This window comes from Thalassophryne amazonica, chromosome 2 (assembly GCF_902500255.1).
Source record: "Thalassophryne amazonica chromosome 2, fThaAma1.1, whole genome shotgun sequence".
Taxonomy (NCBI): Eukaryota; Metazoa; Chordata; class Actinopteri; order Batrachoidiformes; family Batrachoididae; genus Thalassophryne; species Thalassophryne amazonica.
In genome coordinates, this window is record NC_047104.1 from 56282910 (window position 1) to 56305498 (window position 22589).

Consider the following 22589-nt stretch of genomic DNA (forward strand, 5'->3'; position numbering starts at 1 on the left):
CCAAAGTGGGATGGATGCCGTCTCTCCTAACAAGACCAGGTTTTCCCCAGAAGCTTTGCCAATTATCTATGACTACTTGCTGATATGTCAGGAAATTATCACCTTTCTATGTGAATGCAAGCACAAGAAGGCTCAAACATTTCAGATAAAAATGCTGGATGAGAAATTTGTCTCAGAAATGTGCTTTTTAAGTAATATCATGCTTCATTTGAATGGTCTTAATCTGAGTCTTCAGGGGAGGGATAAAACAGTGGCTGATGTGGTTGAAAAGCTGACTACTTTAATAAAAAAAAAATAGACATTTTCACATGTGATCTTAATAACAGGCTGCTGCACTTTCCCACACTCAGTGACTTCATTAGTATATACGTTTGATGTTCTGTTAAATAAAAAGGGAAAAAGAAATGCAGTAGCATTTGTCTCAATTGTACATCCGAGAGTAATAGTACAGGTCACGAGAATGTCCAGCCCACAGATCATAGTATTCTGACAAATTTGGCCCCCGGTAAAATATAGTTGAATAGCCCTGCTCTAACCTCTCGACCAGTAGTTCCTACCTTTTTTCCCTGGAGGCCCCCCTACTTGTACATAAGAAATCCTGCAGCCTCTCAGCCCTTTCTGGAATACTTTGGACACCACTGCTCTAGACACCCCTTGTGATCTTTGATACCCACCTAAGGGGGATTCAGACATCTGGTTGGGACGCAGGGCTCAAGACCATCACCTTGTAGTGTATTTTTTTTTTTTACCAAAGACAAATGACGTGCTAATAACAAACTTGTTATGATGATGGTTTTGTTGTGTATTATTGATAACAGTTAACAGATGTTTAGAAGGATAAAGTATATACTCCTTGTGCACCGACTGGGTGGTGGCATTTAGAGAAACACACCTAATATATTCAAACGTATATAAAAACACTACATGTGCAACATGTGTAAATTAAATAAAGCGCTTAATTTTAAAGAAAAGGAAAAATGAACTAAAATCAAACATATGAGTGAAAATGATGATTATATGGGTTTTAAAGGAAGGCACATTAACATGACTCACAGTAACCTCAGAAGGCCGGATGACCCAGAGTTGAACTTGCAAAGCCTGCAGATTTTGCAAGAAGTGATCTCATCACACCTGCATATTGCTTCAAAAAAATGATGTCATTAACAGCTGTTTTCATTGGTGTAAGATTTCCTAAGTTTGGAAATACCACCCACTTGGGGTGGAGATACTAACCCCTGTAAGGTATAAAGGTGACTGCAAACCATTGTGTTTCGAAGCTGTCCTGGTGTTTTTTGTTGTTGTTGTTTGTTTTTTAAGACTCTGTGAACTTCCTTTTGCCGGCAAAAAAATAAATAAATAAATAACCTGCTGCTTTGAGATTTTGATTCCTCAGACTTTTCTGGATACCTTTAAGAAGACATTTTAAACAACTGAGCACAGCTAGAACACTTAAGCCCCCATCACACATAGCAAGAATGTGGAGGAACCATGTCCGATACGGCAAATATTGCCATAATCCAACACAGTCTGGAGGAAAAGAGGCGTGGCCAGCGTGTGTGTGTGTGTGTGTGTGTGTGTGTGTGTGTGTGTGTGTGTGTGTGTGTGTGTGTGTGTGTGTGTGTGTGTGTGTGTGTGTGTGTGTGTGTGAATAACGCTGCATGATCCAGTGGCATGCACGCGCACATGCACTCCACGTGAGCAGATGGGGGATGGACATATTATACGTAGCACGTGCAGGTCATACCAGCAGGCTTTGCGGTGCCAAATCCATCTCTAGGTTCCCTCGTACACGATCAAATCTTTTTGGATCCTGTTTTGCCGGCATTGGAATATGTAAATTGCGGTCAGATGGTCCTCAAATTACACATGGATCACCGTCGGATAGGTGTCCCATCTCGACGGCGCCTGGACAGTTTTGAACATGTGCATGTGCACACTCAGGGCCACCAGCTGATTTTGACCAACTGTGTCGACTTCCGTAGATGGCTGGCAGAATGTGTTGGAACTCAAATCCGATACCCTTTGGATGTGTGCCGATTCATAATTCCAACACCATTCTGTGTGATTCCAGCTATGTTTGACGGGGGTATTAGACTCTCATCTCATGATCAGGGACTCTGTCCTAAGTCTCCATGACAACCTCAGGCATTCAAATGATAAATTTTTGACCGCTGGCCCCTTCAGCCTTCCTCTCATGGTGTCATTACTGGGGTTGTATTTCTGGTTACGAGAAAGCCAACAACCAGTGATTATTGGGACTCCTCATCTTCCACGCAAATAAAGGAAACAACCATTTTCTCCTCAGCCTATTACTGTCATCATATGTATGAACAGGAACAAAGGATTGATACTGAATAAAAATACACAGCAAAATACTAGCATTCACATACCCGCTCGCACGCACACACACACAAGAAACGAGGACGTATGCATGCACAGATTTTATATATATATATATATATATATATATATATATATATATATATATATATATATATATATATATATATATATATATATATATATATATATATATATATATATATATATATATATAATATCCCAGTGGACCTCCTCCACTTTAAACACTTAACAGGTTAAATAAGTAATGATGGCCTGTGCACTGTGCGTGTGCTAATGTTAACGGCATCAGCCACTAGGCCCCGGTCCCACAGCAGCAGGAGTCCTTAAAGTGAATAATTTGCTTCTGCTCAAGCCACCACACTGGAGCCGTTCACCAAGTAGATTATGGGCCTTTAAGTAGCAGCCAGCCCTGAAATGTGACTCAAGGGCTCGAGGGCTTTTAGGAGGAGGTACCACTCCTTTGAATGAAACGGAGTCTAATGGGACTGCCAGTGTGGATGGCAACAAAATTTAGACATACCACGGGAAAAGAACAATAGACGCAACGATGAGGTTCGTGGTCGTAGTGATTACTGTGATATGTCAACCAGCAGGGAATACAGGGAGAACCCTAACCCTATCAGTATATGTGCTGTTTTGAACTGCCCAGATTATGGTGATGGATGAAATGTTTTGTTGTCACATCATGATGATATCCGCAGACAGATATGTATTCTTTATGTATATATCTGTGTATCTAAATGGGTATTTACAGTATTTGCACTCTTATGATACATTTTTTTATTGTTGCTCATTTGGTGCGTGGATCTGAGGAAGAAATCATGTGAATAAAGTTCAACACTGACCTCAGAGAAAAACAAAATGCATATGGGTGACTATCACCACTCACCGTCTTCCAAATCTATCAAAGTATTAGAAGATGGAAAGTTGCAAGTTTGTCAGCTCAGCCCCATCCCTTTTCAGTGTCTCATGTAGGGATTTCAACTAGTGCCGGGCAATAAAACCATCACAATGATATACTGAATCTCCATGAAAAATGATGACAAGCTTTGGACATTACAGTATACGTTTATATATGGACAGATCTAGCAACATGTCACACAGCACAGACAACTGAGAATGGCTGCAATTTTAAGCTTGCATATAAAAGTGCATGACAATTTGACTCAAAGTCTTGTTTGAGCTACCAGTGCTGAAGAAAGTGCTGAAAACAGGGCAGAGACAGAGAGTGCGAGAGAGAGAGACTCGAACTGGTAAAAGACTTAAAAAAAATGTCTGTGAAAGTGAACTCAAGTCATCCTCTAAAAGTGAGGAAATTATTGACCAAAAAAAAGGTTATATAACGGTGGGTTAGGGATACATCGATACAGGATGTATCATCGATGCAGGATGACAGAATAAAGATCCAGAGTCCCTGTTGTGTGAACATATTTACACCATAGGCCATGTAATCAATATCCCTTTGGATTTTTGAGACCATGATGTACCCCACAGTTTTTTTTTTTGTTTTTTTTTTTACAAACGTGAATTTTGAGCATGAGTGAGAACCACTTGCCCAAAATGTCAACATGTATCAAGTATTTTATTTTCCCAAAAAATATTTATAAATAAATAAATAAATAAAATAACAACACAGAAATCATGCAATTCACTTTTAAAAAATACTTCCATCAGTATGTATGGATTTTATTATAGAATATGCAAAAAAAAAAGGTGTTCAGTTCCTTCATTTCATTATCATTGCTGTCCTCAGAATCTTCTTCACTGTCATCATTATCGAATGTCTTGCAGATCTGTGCATGAAACATTGTTTTGCAGACATGTACAAGTGTCTGCATCTCCACATCAGTTTTTTTGTTGTTTGTTTGTTTGTTTTACAATTATCAATGCAGTACACAAGTTCCATTACACAATCATGCAATTGCAAAAATCACAGTTACCATGAAAACAATTTGCAATCAGATGCGGTATTCCAATTATGCATTTGCTGAGCAGTAAAAAAAAAAAAAAAAAAAAAACATTGGCCAGCGGTTCCCCATGCAATGAAGCAGTCACAATTACCATTTATTTGAATGGCCATGAGATATAGTTTTCCAATCATGTCATTGCTGGAGAATAAGTACATCTAAGTCACTAAACAAATAAGTGAATGAATGAATGAATGAAAGAATGAATAAGTAAATAAATAAATAAAATAAAGACTAGAGGTTCTTGTACATGTCTAGCAGTAAAGCATAAAAACCTCACTGTAGTATTAATTTGAATTAAAATTGTTACGGTGCATCCAGAAAATACTCATAGCACTTCACTTTTTAAAAATTTTACAGTTGTATGTAAAAGTTTGGGCACCCCTGATGATTTCCATGATTTTCTTTTATAAATCATTGGTTGTTTGGATCAGTAATTTCAGGTAAATATACAGTGGGGCAAAAAGTATTTAGTCAGTCCCTACTTAGAAATATGAGAGAGGTCTGTAATTTTCAACATAGGTACACTTCAACTGTGAGAGACAAAATGAGAAAAAAAATCTAGGAAATCACAATGTAGGATTGTTTAAATGATTTATTTGTAAATTATGGTGGAAAATAAGTATGTGGTCAATAACAAAAGTTAAACTCAATACTTTGTAACAAAATTTTTGTTGGCAATGACAGAGGTCAAATGTTTCCTGTAAGTCTTCACCAGGTTTGCACACACTGTAGCTGGTATTTTGACCCATTCCTCCATGCAGATCTCCTGTAGAGCAGTGATGTGTTTGGGAGCAAACATTTTCAGCGGTGGAGGAGCCATATTATTAATCATTTTAAAAAACAGACGTAAGTTTGAAAATTGTTATGTGTCGGACGCAGCTCGGAGAACCGACCAGCGTTTGAAGGACCCAGTATGAAATAAGCAGAGCACGGTTCAAAGGCTAACTGAATTTAATACATAACAGTGATAATATAATAACAAAAGGTGCGGCCTGGCGTGGTGCGCTCCCAGCAGCGCTAACGGTCCGGAGCCAGAAGCTGTTTCGGACCCAAGGACCCCGCCGACACCCCCCAGGTGGCCGCAACAACCGAGTCTGTGAAAGAAGGAACCATTAAGTGAGTCCACACTCTACACACAGAACACTTAAAGGTGTACAAACAGCAAACACTTCCTGGCTTGATTACTGATCAGCTTCCCAACCTGCAGGCATAACAATCAGTTCACAAAACTCCACTGCGGTGAAAGCTGATACATGACTAACAAACAGCTCAATACAATAAGGTGTGAGGGACACCACACTTACTGACTGTATAAATGTTAGTCACAAAATCTAACATACCTCAGGAAGTGTGCTGACGAGCGTGAAACCTCACCCCCTCCTCTTTCACAGACTGTGCATCAAACCTGGACGTTCTCAGCATCCGCTGTTGATGAGATGGCTCCCGAGACGACGATCTCACCCGTCTGGTCACAAGGTCGAGTCTCTGGCAAATACACACTGTGCACTCCAGTCTTAAATGCCAACATGTTCCAATCCATCCAGATGCACCACAGCTGTGAGTCCTGACGAGTCGCAGGTGATCAGGGTGAGGTCCTGACAGCCTCAGCAACACAGCCACTCAGTCCCAAACGCACGCCACCTGGGAGGAAAACCAAAAGACAGAAACAAACCGGCAGCCAGGCCCCCCCAGCCATATAACAAAAATACAACCATGTTTTCACAACTCAGCATTTTATGTTTTCCAAGTATTTTGCAATGATGATATAGTTGTGATTTTCTATCAATAATTTTAAGTGCCTGTTTATGGATTGATTCCAGTGGTTTCATTGTTGTCTTATTTGCTTGTGACCAACATGAAATAGCAAAAGTTAAATGAGATATTATCATTGCATTCCCGTAGATTTTGACTCCTTGGATGCTCAGCAAATTTCTTATACCTCTGAAATTTGACAAGTTATATTTCAATGTGTGACAAACCTTTTTTATATGGTTGTTAAAAGTTAGTTTTGAGTCCAAAATTATGCCTAAATATTTGAACTCAGTGACATTTTTTAGTGTTTCACCCTGCACTTTCATCAGGGGGTAGGTTTTAAATTTTGTTTTATTGAGAAATACATTGGTGCAGTTTTTTCTACATTCAATGTTAGGCAGGAGTCATTAAGCCAATCAGAAATTTTGTTCATTGCTACTGATAATTTGGCTGCCACTTGTTCAGAGTCCTTCCCATCCGTGTAAATGACAGTGTCATCAGCGTACATCTGCACACCTACACCATCACACACGGATGGGAGGTCATTGATATATAGACTGAACAACAGTGGCCCCAGGACAGAGCCTTGTGGTACTCCCATGGTGCTTTGATGATGATTGATTCATTTTAGCTCAAAAGGATTTTCAGAAAGCTGGAAATGTTCTTGTATCTATCCCCTGTAGGGACTGAGTGAAAAAGTGATGATTTTGCTGTTTTACAACACAGTTTTCACCAAATTATGCAATCAATTACTTATTTTGTATTTTTATTTAATATAAATCATGTTCAAGAGAATTGTTACCTGATTTCCTCAAACCCTTACCTGTTCCCTCAAAATGTTTGAGTAGGACTGATGTATCACATTTTACATACGCAATCTTTAATTAAAACCAAACAATCTCATCCCCACCTACAACTTGCATACCACATGAAACTAAATAAAATAATAACTGTTAACTACTTATACAGTAACTGGGATGAGAACCCTTTTTGTGGTTACAATTAGAGGAGCACCGATCGATCGGCCACTGATCATTATCGGCCGATCACGCCTTGATCGGTTTGATCGGTGATCGGCAAAATGCGCCGACCAAAAGGACCAATCACAACAGTGCAAAGTTGTTTTGGGGGGTGTTTGTCAGGAAAATGAGAATTTCTCTACATTGATTACAGACCCTGCAGCGGGTCCGTGATCAACTTTTCTGCAGCGCCTTTGCTCTGAACCTTGAACCAATCGAAGCAGTGGTTCGCAGATTGAAGCAATGCTTTGATCTGTGGCTTCGTTTATACTTTCTTTCTTTCGCTTAATTTTCCCCCGCTAAAACCCTAAAGAGCATACGTCTGTGAGTATTATTTACCTTTTCTATGTTAAACCGACCTGTTATGGTCTTCTGAAACAGTTGATAGATGTATTTTATAACTTAAAAACGGGAGCGATGCTAACGTGTTAGCATGTCTATGGCATTTTCAATGTTAAAAGTTAGCATTACGCATTTGCAGCTGTCATCACGTTCGGGTGCATTTGTTTTCAAATTGTAATATTTCTTTAATTTATTTTTGTTTATATATTAATAATCTAATGCTTATTATATACAATTTTGGAGAAAGAGACAAAAGAACCTGAATAGAAACACAACAGAAAATATATAATAGAAACTAACAATGAACATACAGAAATAAATAAATACATACATACAGAAATAAATGTTTCCTGTGAACACCTAGTGTCTCTTACACCTCCATTTCATCCCTGTCTTATTTAAGTTTAATGACAGTTTGTTTCGGTCAAACCATATTTTCAATTTGTTAATTTCTTCAGTGATTTCCTCCAGACCTATCTGCCAAACTAGAAAACTGCTGCATCCTAGTAAGAGCAGAATACTACTGGAATTAATTTTAATAAGGAAAGTTGTTTTGTTTTTTCTCACTAAATGGGTGCTGCACTCACTCCAGTTTATCATCTGGAGTAGTCCCAGATTGCATTTCAGAGCTTCTAAAATTCAAACATTTTTGTGCAGGTGGTGTTGGGGGATAATTTTGGGTTTCAGCTTTTTTTGTTTTTTTACCACTTTCATCCCTGAATATGTCAATCGTGAGTCATGTTTGTGCCGATTAAAGTTAATAACTGGGACTCCTGTCTTGTTGCGAGAAAGAAACGAGAATCGTCCTCCGTTCTGTTCACACAGCTCCAAACGCTGTGGCTCTCTGATGAGTCAAGTTAGAATGATAGAGTCCAGTCTGAATTAATAACTTAAAAGTGAAACACAGTTTTGTTTATTTTTGTTTTTGCTTTCCTCTGTGACGTAAACTCATTTTGACTTCTGATATGAGCTGGATGGACAAGGAGAGCAGCCGCCATCATCTAATGTAGTCCATGTCTGTCCAGCTCATATCAGAAGTCAAAATGAGTCAAATGGCTCTGAGAGATCTAAATGGACTGCTGTGTAATGAATGGAACTACACTGCCATCTAGTGGATATCCAGTGTGCGTGAGTGTGTATTTGTGAATCAGTAGGCATTTGTTTGTGGATCTGTGGATTTCGTGAAAAGAATGTCTCAAAATTACGTCACAGAGGAAAGCGATGAATACATGTAATTGGTGATCCACACATGCTGAAACTCAATTCACAAATACAATTTCCAGTTTTACAAATGTAATTTTTTTTTTTTTTACAAATTAAGTTTTATATTTGCAAATACAACATTATTTGCAAATACCAATTTACAAGTTACAAATATGAAATTTGCATTTGTGGATATCTGAACACATTTGCAAATCAATGATTATTTGTAGATCAAATCAATGATTATTTGTAGATCACCCTGTGTGCATTTACAAATATTGAGATAATTTTAACCCCATAGAATGAGGGCTGTATTTTACATTCTCAACGTTCTGTAGGCTGTAACCTGAGCAACAAGAAACATGGAAAAGAAAAGCTTGCTGGTAGAACAAAGTCAGTGTAATAAAACAAAAGTTGGCAGTTTATTCTAGTGTCTTTATTTGAATGCATGTTTTTTGTTTTCATCATTAAGTTTTAATACAAAAATAGTCCTATACATTAGACCTATATTCTTATTTTGGGCATGATCCAAATATGTACTTGATCGGTATCGGCCTTGATCGGTATCGGCCGATCAAAATTTCAGTGATCGGTGATCGGCCTAAAAAATCCTGATCGGTGCACCTTACAATCATTTAACTGCATGTCAACTGTATATGTGTGATAATGTAATTTCTGAGAAACAAAAAAAAAAAAAGGTTTGGAGCTTATAAAAATAAAAAGACAAAAAAAATCAACAGTATGTTTGCCACAGCTTTTCCTGCTTGATTTCCTTTTCAGCTTAGAACATTGTGACTGAGTTTTATATTGTGTTCTTCATGCCAAACAGCACCAGGCTTCTGATAAACCCTTGAGAAAGCAAACAGACACCATCAGTTGATTCATTGTGCCATCTCTTCAATGAAGATATGACTGAAACATCAAATCAGCCCAAAATGACATCTCAACATCAATACACGTTTCCTACCCCACTGCTGTGACAGTAAAAGCAGTATTGATTGCTGCACAGATTAAGAAGACTGCTGGGAGCAATTTAACATACAAGCTGAAGCGTCCCAATTGATGTCTTTCAGCAATTACAAATCACCTTGCACCAGGCCGGAAAAGCAAGAATCTACATGGTTTAGAAGGAAGGCAAAGGTTCTAGAGCAGTGATTCCTGAAGTGTGTGTCATGGCCCCCTTGTGGGCTGCGAATGGGCTGCGTGTAGACTGCAGCCTCCTGGTGAGCCATGCAGCTTGCAGGTGGGTAATGAGGTCATTAGAAGGAATAAATAAAGCTGTGGGATTTAAATTATATATTGTGTGACCTAGTATAACATTATGCATCAAAATACCTCATCTTAGGGCTCCTTCGCACATAGTACGAATAAATACAAATCAGGGCGAATCACAGCAGAACAGCTCGTATGAGCAAACCACAAAACATTGAGCCAACGGGCAGGCATGCACGATCCCGCTACAACGGTATCATCCACGCAACAGTGTTGTGCGAGCAGGAATACAGTGAGAGCAGCTGAGATGTGTTGCACCACATCGGGCCGCTGATATGGAGAAAAATAAAATAAAAACCAGCTGTATAATTAGTGAATATCACTGGGTTGATATAAAAAATACATAAAAAGGGACGCAATACAGAACCCCGCAGTTAAATAACCCTGGTTAAATTAAAAAAAAAATGCCACTCACAGGATTCAAACCTGTAAGTTCTGATTACCAGACAGAATCTTTACCAGTGTGCTACATCATTGTCCTGTAACTGCGGAAAAATGCCTGAAATCAACCATGACATAATGTCTTTAAAAAAAAGAGAGAAAAAAAAACGTAATAACTGACCAAACAGGTTTAGGTAACTTTCGAATAAATATCCAGTGCATGTATGGCAGATGTGATGCTCACAAAGACCTTATGTTCCCTGTGGTCATGGATCCTACCACAAGAAACAACATGGAGTGTACTGATCACTAGGTCAACACCTTTGACAAAAAGAACTACAGCATGGCACAACCACTGAATTTGAAATTAAAAACAAGAAGCATGGAAAAAAAGTTGCGAACATCGAGATGCTTCTTGTGCTAACAAAGATGGACCAGCCCCATTCTGTACTCATTTGTACAACATTAGACACCAGTTCACACATATTAAAAAGCTGAAACACAGCTTGCCTGAGAATGAAGTTGCAGTCCATGTCGACTACAGCAAAAACTACACTTGCAAATGGAAAAAAGAAATTAAAGATACTCATTTTGGTGGATTTCACCAGCAAGTCACGCTACACACAGACATGATATACTTCAGTGGTGGACAAGCTGAATCATTTCCAACTGTATCTGGTAGCTTAAGACATGACGCTGTTGCCTCAGGGGCTCATTTGTATCCAATCATGGATCATATTAGAGCCAGCCACCCACTGACAAACAACATCCACTTTCTCTCAGATGGGCCGGAGTTGCAGTACAGGAATAAGACATCATTCTACCTTCCTTCCACAATGCCTTTCATGGATGTAAAGTTCTTTGTGAGGGCAGATATATTACATTTTATTATTATTATTATATTATATAAGGTCTTCTTGGGTGCTCAAAATATCAGACTGTGAACCTGTTCAGGCATTTAAGTTACCACATGTGTGCACGTTTTGGCTTGGCAATGGCATGTTTCTATCTCCAACTTGTGGAACATATCCTCATTATAATATTGGGGAAGTTAACGGATGGGGGTGTATTGCACAGAGATGTGTCTTTTTCTGCCAATGTCAGAATAATTCACATTTTTCGCCATATGTAATCTTTCCCTTTTTTATGGTGTCTATATAGTTGTAAAATTTTGACTTATGCTTGATGATTACGACATGGTGATTACTAAGTTAGATGATTAGGCACTAAGTTAGATTTCTAAGAAGGTAGTATGATGTCTCTATAATGTATAGACTCTCATCCACTTCACTCTTCAGAATCTGAGGATAAACACCAGCATCAGTCAGTGTCAGGGCCTGTATGGGGCTTACTTCTTCTCTTCTACATTTAAGAAATAACATTCATTGTTTTTGAGTTATCGTGTAACAAACTGCAGGGGGTGGACTTATTATCCGAGGCCATCAAAATAGGCCATCGGATATTGCGAAGGCTTTGCGGTCGTCCATCTGGCCGTCCATCCATTCCTCCATCTGTCTGTCCAACTGTCTGTGCTCAGCATGAGTCCAGTCCTATTACTGCGAGTTTCTTCAAATTCACGAGTAACATTCTTGTGAGACAGACCTTGGATAAGTTTAAAGATGGCTAACCTTGACCTATTTGAAGAGATCAAGGGGTTGGTAAGGTTAGTCCTTACTGGCGTAAAGTGCCTTGATTCGACTTTCTTGTGATCTGGTACTATATAAATATAATTATACACTCAACAAAAATATAAACGCAACACTTTTGGTTTTGCTCCCATTTTGTATGAGATGAACTCAAAGATCTAAAACTTTTTCCACATACACAATATCACCATTTCCCTCAAATATTGTTCACAAACCAGTCTAAATCTGTGATAGTGAGCACTTCTCCTTTGCTGAGATAATCCATCCCACCTCACAGGTGTGCCATATCAAGATGCTGATTAGACACCATGATTAGTGCACATGTGTGCCTTAGACTGCCCACAATAAAAGGCCACTCTGAAAGGTGTAGTTTTGTTTTATTGGGGGGGATACCAGTCAGTATCTGGTGTGACCACCATTTGCCTCATGCAGTGCAACACATCTCCTTCGCATAGAGTTGATCAAGTTGTCAATTGTGGCCTGTGGAATGTTGGTCCACTCCTCTTCAATGGCTGTGCGAAGTTGCGACAACGAACTGGAGTCAGGTCGAGACCCCAATGAGGACGACGAGCATGCAGATGAGCTTCCCTGAGATGGTTTCTGACAGTTTGTGCAGAAATTCTTTGGTTATGAAAACCGATTGTTTCAGCAGCTGTCCGAGTGGCTGGTCTCAGACGATCTTGGAGGTGAACATGCTGGATGTGGAGGTCCTGGGATGGTGTGGTTACATGTGGTCTGCGGTTGTGAGGCTGGTTGGATGTACTGCCAAATTCTCTGAAACGCCTTTGGAGACGGCTTATGGTAGAGAAATGAACATTCAATACACGAGCAACAGCTCTGGTTGACATTCCTGCTGTCAGCATGCCAATTGCACGCTCCCTCAAATCTTGCGACATCTGTGGCATTGTGCTGTGTGATAAAACTGCACCTTTCAGAGTGGCCTTTTATTGTGGACAGTCTAAGGCACACCTGTGCACTAATCATGGTGTCTAATCAGCATCTTGATATGGCACACCTGTGAGGTGGGATGGATTATCTCAGCAAAGGAGAAGTGCTCACTATCACAGATTTAGACTGGTTTGTGAACAATATTTGAGGGAAATGGTGATATTATGTATGTGGAGAAAGTTTTAGGTCTTTGAGTTTATCTCATACAAAATGGGAGCAAAACCAAAAGTGTTGCGTTTATATTTTTGTTGAGTATAAGTGAATAGTATATTGATGTGTATGTCTGTGTGTCGACATGTAGTAGTGAATTTGTATTTATGTAAATATGACTGATTAGAATTGTTGGACTTGTACTAGCAGGGGTGGGCGCTAATAAGCTTTGCTTCAGCCCACACCCTTTCGGACTCACTAGTTTTGTCTGTGTTTGTTTGTGGAATTGTTCATTTTTTTTTATTTGAATATTTTGTGTGCCGAATAAAAAACTTTGTCAACTTGTCAACATCTAAAGGTCACATTCTTTTTCCTATATTTATGCCATGAATCATGCAAATTCGTTTTTTGGGATGGGATGGAGGAAGACAGCCAATCAGAGTAGAGAGGCACCCTGATGTCTCACCATGATGATGTCTCTCTGGATGCTAATTCAACATGGCGGAATTCACTCCCAAACCAATGTGTTTCTGTGTAAATATAACACGTTTCTCATATATTATGTAAAAGCTAGTAAGAAATAAACACTTAGAAAATTGAAAATGCAATATAAACATACAGAGGTGAATGTGTCAATGATACACAGATAACACAATAAACCATAAATGCTTGTTTTCATTGTGGTCCTTGTGAAATTATCATGTGATAAAATAGAGGGACTTGACTCAGCATGTACAAATTGTAAATAAGACAATAGGATCTTAATAATTAATGTAAATAACAATAAATGTAAACTTATATATTGTTGTTGGCAGTTTCCTCGCTTGCGAGGATAGTGGGAAGGCCTTTTTTTTTTTTTTTTTTTAGTTTATTTTCTACAAGCCCTCTGGTGGCTGAAAAGTCCGATGCGGGATGCACAAGACCTGTTACACTTGGGGCAAATGAACACTTGAGTAGGTTGGGCTTGTGCTGCTGCCCGCTCTTTCTGTCTTTGACGCTTCTGGCATGAGGCCTCACTTCTTTCTGCCTCAAACTTCAGGCTGGCGGATTTGATGCTGGAATGCCAGCTGAGTCTATCTGTAGCTAGATGCTGCCATGACTGATGCTGAATGCCTGCAAGGGAGAGCTGTTTCTTCAGCTGGTCCTTAAAGCGCTTTTTGGGGGCCCCTTGGTTTCGTCTCCCTTCCTTGAGCTCGCCAAAGAGAATTAATTTCAGCATGCGTGTATCATCCATCCTGGCTACATGACCTGCCAAACGAAGCTGTTGTTTGAGTATAATAGACTCCATGCTGGGCAATTTGGCTCTGGTAAGGATGTCCTCATTTGAGACGTAGTCCTGCCACTTGATCCCAAAGATGTTTCGTAGACAACGCTGATGAAAGCATTGTCTCCTCTGCTGGCAATACAGAACCCAGGTTTCAGCTCCATAAAGGAGGGTAGGGACCACAATGGCTCTGTAGACCTGCACTTTTGTGGAAAGGCGCAGTGCATGATTCTGCCAGACTTTCTTTGAGAGTCGACCAAAAGAACTGCTGGCCTTGGCAAGGTGACTGTCTAGGTCCTTGGCAACAGATGCGTCATTTGAGATAACACTACCGAGATATGTGAAGTGCTCTACTGCATGCAGGCTGGTACCCTCGATGTTGATTTGGGGTGGGGTATATGCTGTATGGGGGACCGGTTGATATAGCACTTCTGTCTTTCTCAGGCTGATGGTGAGGCCGAAGGCTCTTGCTGCTTCAGCAAAACAGTTGACAATGTGCTGCAAGGCTTGCTCCATATGGGCGATGAGGGCGCAGTCATCTGTGAAGCGCAGCTCCATGATTAGCTGTTCTGTGATCTTAGTGTGGGACAGAAGGCGCCGCAAGTTAAACAGACTTCCGTCGGTTCTGAAGCGGATATAGATGCTGTCTGTCAAGTCTTCTTTGGCCTCACGAAGCATCATGCTGAAGAAGATGGAGAACAGAGTGGGCGCGAGGATACAACCTTGTTTGATGCCATTTGAGATGGGGAAGCTGCCGGACAGAGTCCCATTGTACTTCACTTGTCCCATCTGGCCTTCATGCAGCTGGCGGATGATGGTGAGGAGCTTTGGAGGGCAGCCAAGGCGTGCAAGAATCTTCCACAAACCCTCACGACTGACCATGTCAAAAGCTTTGGTTAGGTCTATGAAGGCTGCATAAAGGGCCATGTTCTGTTCTCTGCACTTCTCCTGGATCTGTCTCAGGATGAAGATCATGTCGGTGGTTCCCCTGTTGGCCCGGAACCTGCACTGACTCTCGGGAGTATTTTCATGCGCTATGGTAGGGGTAAGCCTGTTGAGCAGCACTCGAGCCAAAATCTTACCTGCTATTGAGAGGAGAGTGATGCCCCGGTAATTAGAACAGTCTGACTTGTCGCCCTTGTTCTTGTACAGGGAGACAATGACCGCATCCCGAAGGTCATGTGGAACCACTTCCTTTTCCCAGCAACTGGAGAACAGAATCAAAAAATGTGGAACGCTTCACAGATTTGCGTGTCATCCTTACTTACTTGTGTTACTTTGGTAGCACATATATATATATATATATATATATATTTTAGTATTGTGTTATATTTTATCTATCAGTTTACTCACTGAATTTTTCAAGGTTCTGACCTTGGCCTACATTCAAGATAAAAAGGTTACAATTTATGTTGGTTTGTCCACCAGGGCAGTATATTGGCACTACTGAATGAGTTGGCCAAGTGAAACTATATGTTCTGTTTCCTATTTTTGTGCTCATACAGCTGAGGGTATTTTAGCATTGCATTCTATATTTTTTTATTCAGCATACAGTCAGACATTTTAATTGAAATGTGTGTTCCGGCGAACATAATATTGGCCATTCTCGTGCATAGGCCCACCCCCTATTCAGGCAGAATTTTGCACAGAATGCCGTGGGCACTCCACTGCATGAGTATGGTGTATCATGTGATTCTGAGCCGTCTTTGCATGGATGAAGATGACTGCACGCTTTAATATTTTAATTTCCAGTAGTTTTCTTCTGCAGCATGCCCATGCATCCCTGTGTACAACAACCAATGAGGGGAAGACACGTCATTTAATCATTACAGGCAAGAAAATGTGGAGGAGTGGAAAACATAGAAAGCACAAATCTACAAATGGGTAACAAAACATATGGATTATGAGGCAGGTGAATAGCTGAGGAACAAAGAGAGAAAATAAATTTATGGCCAAGACAAAACGACATCACATTCCATGCCGCAGAAACAAGCAACGCCTAGGTGAGACCTAAACACGCATACAAGCACTTGAACTTGGATAAATGTGACTCTTGAAGATGTGATAGTTGCTAGAAAAATAACAAGCCATTAGAGCCGGTTCAGGTAAACAAAATAGGACTCCAGCAGGAACAAGCAACGTGGAAGAGGGAGTGGGGGGGGGGGGGGGGTGTCTTTGAAGTGGCTCAGAGTATTCCCCTGACACTTCTGGGATATTTATTTGAATAATGTGCAGATTCACACTCGAGTGAGCAGAGATCTGTACGGTGGGTGGGAAGATGATAGAGTTTAATTTCCAACTCTACTGAGAGCGGTATCGTGGAAGAGAGGGTGAGAACTAAAGGGGGGGGGCGGGGGGGAAGAAAGAGCAAGATATGAGATGAAGAAGGCAGATGGCAGTATATCGGATTGCCAAGAAAACATTTTGACATTTTAAACCTAAGGCAGTTTGCAGGCAGTAAATAAAGGGAAGAGAATCAATAGTAGTCAACGATATGGAGATAAAGCAGCTAAATATGAAATACAGCTGAACAAAATGGCATAGATTTCCAATGGGTCCACGTGACACAAGCTGCTTTGAAATGCAAATTGTAACTTATGCATTGTCCTTCTCAGGCCCGCCAACCTATTGATCGGCTAAAACAAATTCTATTGATCATTGAATATTTAATGGGGATAATTAAATCCCTCATGGAGGTACTTACACACCATTTCCAGTTCTCACTGTCTTACTCAAAAGACCTGTCTTTGACTCACTGAATCTTCAGGACAGCTCTGTGAAAAATAGTGCCCAGCTAATTGCAGTAAAACTACACTGAGTTCATGCAGAGAATATCGCACGGGCTATATTCTGTCAACCTGAACATCGTTCACTGGAAAAGGTTTCTACAAAGAATTTGTGATGGAAAAAAAAATTGCTTAACTTTCAGAAAAGTAATGATGTTGTCGTAAGTAAAGCCCCCCTCACACATAGCAAGAATGTGCAGGAACCAGACCAAAACGGCAAACATTACCATCATCGGACACAGTTGGGAGGGTAAGAGGCATGGTCATCAGTGTCAGAAAGCATCTAGATTACCTCGTCCACACCTGCGCGATGGCATCCACAGAGTATGTAGACAACAGGTAGATGACACAGACTGCTGTCAGGCAGCCATAAAAGGGGTGAAGACTGCCTGATGTCCAAACTTCTGGATGGCAAACACGGACTGGAGTGGGAGGGGAGGGTGGGACACACGTGCGCGCATGCCACTTGACACCTTTGCTGAAAGTTTGCTGGCAGTGGGCCAAGCAGCCACACCATGTGTCAGACGCAGCCTTTGAAGCAAACTTTAATTTCTTTTTTCTTTTTTGATCACTTCAAGAGCACAACACAAGTCTGTGCACCATGATGTTGGTTGGATTATCACATGAGATTTAATTTTTGCAGCCGGGGTGAGGCCTTTCACCACAGGATGTGGTCTGGATCCTGTGCGCTTTGCGCTGTGAAACAATCGTGGTTCAGTACTGGAGGTGAGTTTCATGTTTAATAATCTTGTCATGACCTCCTACAGAGTTTAGATGGTGATCAAGTAATAATATGTATATTACAGCTGTGAGATCCATTCAGCTCCATGCCCTACACAGTAAAATCACCAGTGTAAAACTAACACTGACAGTGTTAAATTGACACTGCTAGTTTACATATGGTCCTACTCTGGTCAGAGTTGGACCATATGTTCACTGTCAGTGTTAATTTAACACTGGTGATTTTACTGTGTATCATGCATTACTGCGCATTAGACCACGGAGAGGGACAGCGGCACACGGTACTTTCGGTTTGATTGTGCGCTGTTCACACCCACTGTACATGACGGATGCCTGCCACATACATATCAACATGTCCTTTGCCCTCCCTGGCCAGAGTCCAGCGGAGGTGAACATTCCACAACATACAGGCTTTGCTGTGAACGATCGCTCTCAAAGCTCAATCAACTGCGATCAGATCATTTCAGATGCTGTTTTGATGCCGTCAGAATATGTAGACTGCGATCAGATGATGCAAAACTGCATATAGACCGCCGTCAGATGTGCGTTCCATCTCGATGGTGGCAAGAGTGTTTTGAACATGTGCAACACACTCGGGACAGCTGAGCAAATGGGACCAAATATGTAGATGCTCACACACAACTGTCCGTTGGTCTTCGGACCGCAAGTCAGTATTTCCCGATTGTGGCCGGATGTGTCATTCTGATGCAATTCAGCCTCATTCGGCGTATGTGTGATGGGGGTATAAGGTTTCCAAAAATGAATGTGATGGATTTACACCATTTGAATCCAAATTATGACTTGCCAGTATTCATGTAATTAGACCCTACGTCGGATCAGGTGTGGGAGCATGTGTATCCACCACACTGCCTGGGTCCTGGATGGCAAGCACCCAGGCAGACATCCGATTCATCCCCAACTCTCAAAAGTAACCATCTATCTGCCACAACCAAGTAAACCAAGGGCATTCTCTTGGCCTTTTCCATCCTCTGAAGTCCTCAACACTGAGGCATCTGTGTGCTGGATTCATTTGACATGAGGTCATTCCATCTATACCCAAAGATCCCCCAAAGACACCGAGTACCAAAGACATCCTGTTGTCGCCTTGGGTCACTGGATAGTGTCCAAGTCTCACAGCCATACAGTAAGACAAGAATCACCAGGGCCCCATATATGAAACACTGAGTAGGATTAATACTAAAAGTACATGTACAAACAAAAAGGCAAAAATGTTACACACACACAAAAAAATGCAAATCAGACATAAAACTGTCTGTACACACACCTGCAAGTATAATTATCTTTATAAACCACACACTATTTTGAATTGTTCATGTCTGGATCTGCCTCATATCCCACCCTCTCCACATCCACATTCAACCACAAACGGTCAATGCAAAACAACTCATGAATATCCAAGCATACCAATGAAGCCTGAAATGTGTACTCACCATGGCAACAAAGAGGAAGAGCAAGAAGAGAAATATTTCTGAAACAGAAATCAAGGTACTTGTGTGTAATGACTATTCAGTCATGGTGCTGACTGTTTTGCTTTGTTTTTCTTAATTTTGACATCATGCTCAATTATAGACATAACTTTAAAGTGTAGGTGACACGTAATGCCATGTTTTCATGAATATTTAAGACTAAAATTAAACAACAGGTTGAAATTTATACTTTCCTGGTGGCAGTTCTTGAAGAGATAAATATTCGGATTTTGAACTGCGCGCCACTAAAAACCAGAAACTTCCCAGTGTGCCGACATTAGACAAGAAGAAGAAGGAAGTGGTGTGAGCTCTGGAACTATTATCTTAATTGTCCCATTAATTTGTGGATTAATTTATGGATTTTTACAGACTACTGACATCCCTATGGTTCTGGTCAGAGCTTCACCGTGTTTTCGGTGTCAGGTTTCGATTGGTAGATGGAACACTTAAGCTGCGTTTACACATAACGATGACAAGTCACGAATGCCACAAAGTACATATTGTTGGCCGCTGATCACGAATGTGATTATTCGGGGCAGAGGCATCAGGTGTCCTCAGGAATTGCTGCAACCTGTTACCACGCGTTACGATTAATGGCACATGTTGCTGGAGAATTATCAGGAACCATTACGCACGGTCAAGAATAGGTTTCTGCGGTGTTGCGCGCTATTGTGTGTAACACCTCTGTGCCATGGAGTGGTGCATAGAGGAGGAGAAGACAGAGAGCCAGATGTGTGGCTCCACGCGGCTCTTGTCTCGCTCGTTTTCCCAAACATGAGGCACATGCAGCAGGTGGAACACCTGCAGGAGCACGCTGAGGAGCATTGGAACAAAACTTTTAGCCGACTTGGTGCCACTGTCCTCCTTCAGCATACTGCAGCAATGAAACTGAATGCGGTGCAGCAGGGTTTAATTGTGCACACGCCAGAGAAGAATGCTGTCACGCTCTATTAAGGATTATCACTAATCAAGACAGATCAACACGCTCAGTTGCGACCTCCACGACATGAGGCAAAATGAGGGCGGGCGTGACATTCGTGGAAGATTTTTTGACAGCCAAAAGCATTCTTCATGAAAATCACAAATATCACACACCAACACGCACTATTAAGAAACCTATTCAGATGCGTTAAGTCACATTAAGAATATCAGGAATGTGCCAAGAATGACGCAAATATGACATTTGTAATGCATCTTGCCTATGTGTCAACACAGCATTATATTGATGAGCGTGCACGCAGACTATAGTGCGTATTCTCCACTCCACACAGAGGCAGAACTGGCTATTTTCACTTTATTTTATTTGATTTTATTGTTTTGGGATCATGGGAATTTCCTCACATGCAGACTGAAATGTTAGGAGCAGACGAGGAACTGCGAGTCTTTAAACTTGAAGGACAAAGCGGCCCGCTGTGGAACAACTTAGAGGATCCATTCACAGGAGAAACTAGAATGATCAGACGCAGACGCAGTGAACAGATTACACCAGCGAACTGCGCTGGTCGCTGATCAGTACAGCAGAGACTTGAACCATCATGGACTTTTCTTCTGTCAGGACAACATATTAAAATATTTTCACGTTTTCATCAAAATGAAGATGATCTCACTGAAACGAATAGGTAAGACTATTATTTTCTCGTTGTGTGAATGGTTTTAATATTCAAGAAGGAAACAATATTTATTTTAAAAAATAGCTGATATTTTCAGTCCCTCGTGACATTTTTCAGATTTGAATGTACCTTTTTCTCAGAAAAAAAATCATAAAAAATTCACACCATCACCAAAACTTTTTTTTGATCAGTTTATTAGATCAAAGAGCTGACAAAAAAGTATCATCTTCTGCCGAAATCACCTGCATTATTTATTTATTTATTTTATAATCACCATTCTGTGTTCTGAACTCTGCCAATATCGTCACTGTTGTCAGACTGAAGGTTTTCCTCCAAGTTTCTTCTCCCTCACTGTGGTCTAAAAAGGCTCAAACCCATAAAGCTGTGAACCCCATAACTTATTCAGACACACGTTCAGACTGGACATAAAAAAAAAAAAATCTCCACACTAGAAAAAAATCATCTGAAAACAGCTCGACCTCTGCTGTGTTTACAATTGATTTCGACTTGAATCAGCAAGTGCCGTTCTGGTGATGACATAGCAACAGTATGAGGGCTGAAATAGAGCGCAGGCTTCAGACAGCTGAAGTTTATCCTTCACCTGCGCAGTTATCGACTTTCATTGTTCAGTATTTTTCAAAATATCAACATTTCATCATTTTTAGTGATTATTTGTGCACATTTTTTTTGGTGTCACCTACACTTTAATAACAAGCTTTGAGAAGAATTAAGCAGCATTAAAAAAAATCTCACCACAAGAACCAGCATAAAACTGTCCAAATATCAGAATAATTCAATACATTTTTTTTATGGTTACAGTTGTCCCAGAATCCTTTGCACTGGTGTGATGTCATTTTTATTAAGATAAAATCTGTCCAAAAACAATTTGTTCAGCAAAAACAATGAACCACTTTTTAATATAAAATTGCAGAATGAGGGATTCAATTTATTTCATATCAGTATATCAGGCAGGACCATGTCCAAATGACTATGTGCACCACTAATAGATTCACATTTGGCAGCTGCAGTGTGCGAACGAGAAATTGGATGCGTGATCTGAGTTGAGTTATATATGTAACAATTTAACAGTGCCTTTGGAAGAATTAAGACAGAGTTATGACTCACTTGCATTAATTCTGCCACTCACATTTTAACGCTCTCTGAAATGTTCACATGCATGGGTCACAGTTTGTGTACACATGCAAGCATTTTGCCATCTTGTTTGTTTTTATAAATCTCAGTGAATCCATTGAAGTTGCCATGCACATTTTTTAGGTTTCACTTTTGTGTATGTGTAATGGTTATAAATGAGGCCCCGGGACCCTAAAGATTTTGAGCATCATTTGCCCGTAAAGGCATCTGCATCACAAAATACATCTGTCCTGGGACCTCATGGTTTTAGTCTTGAAACCCAGACACTCTGGTTCCTGACTCCCTGCTGTAATCAAATGACTAGTTAACATTCGCTGATTTCATGACATGCTTTCATTATGAACAGACACACATTTCACTTTCTGTACAATTTTGGACTTTCAATGTGCCTAAAATTAGAGATGCTGTTCATTGCACTCGCACAAGCTTCACTCAGGAGATCTTTTTTTTCACTTTATCAAGGAGCAATCACTCACCCAACTGTAGGAATATTCAGCTTTTT

At 40.4% G+C, this 22589-nt stretch overlaps 1 long non-coding RNA gene across 1 annotated transcript; it reads right to left on the reverse strand.

Moving 5' to 3' along the window:
- Positions 1–428: 428 nt before the first annotated feature.
- LOC117502232 lies at positions 429–14590 on the reverse strand. Its single transcript, XR_004558238.1, has 3 exons — positions 14578–14590; positions 9403–9410; positions 429–529 (listed from the first exon to the last, which is right to left on the reverse strand). It is a non-coding gene; the product is annotated as an uncharacterized LOC117502232 (long non-coding RNA).
- Between the last annotated feature and the right edge of the window lie 7999 nt (positions 14591–22589).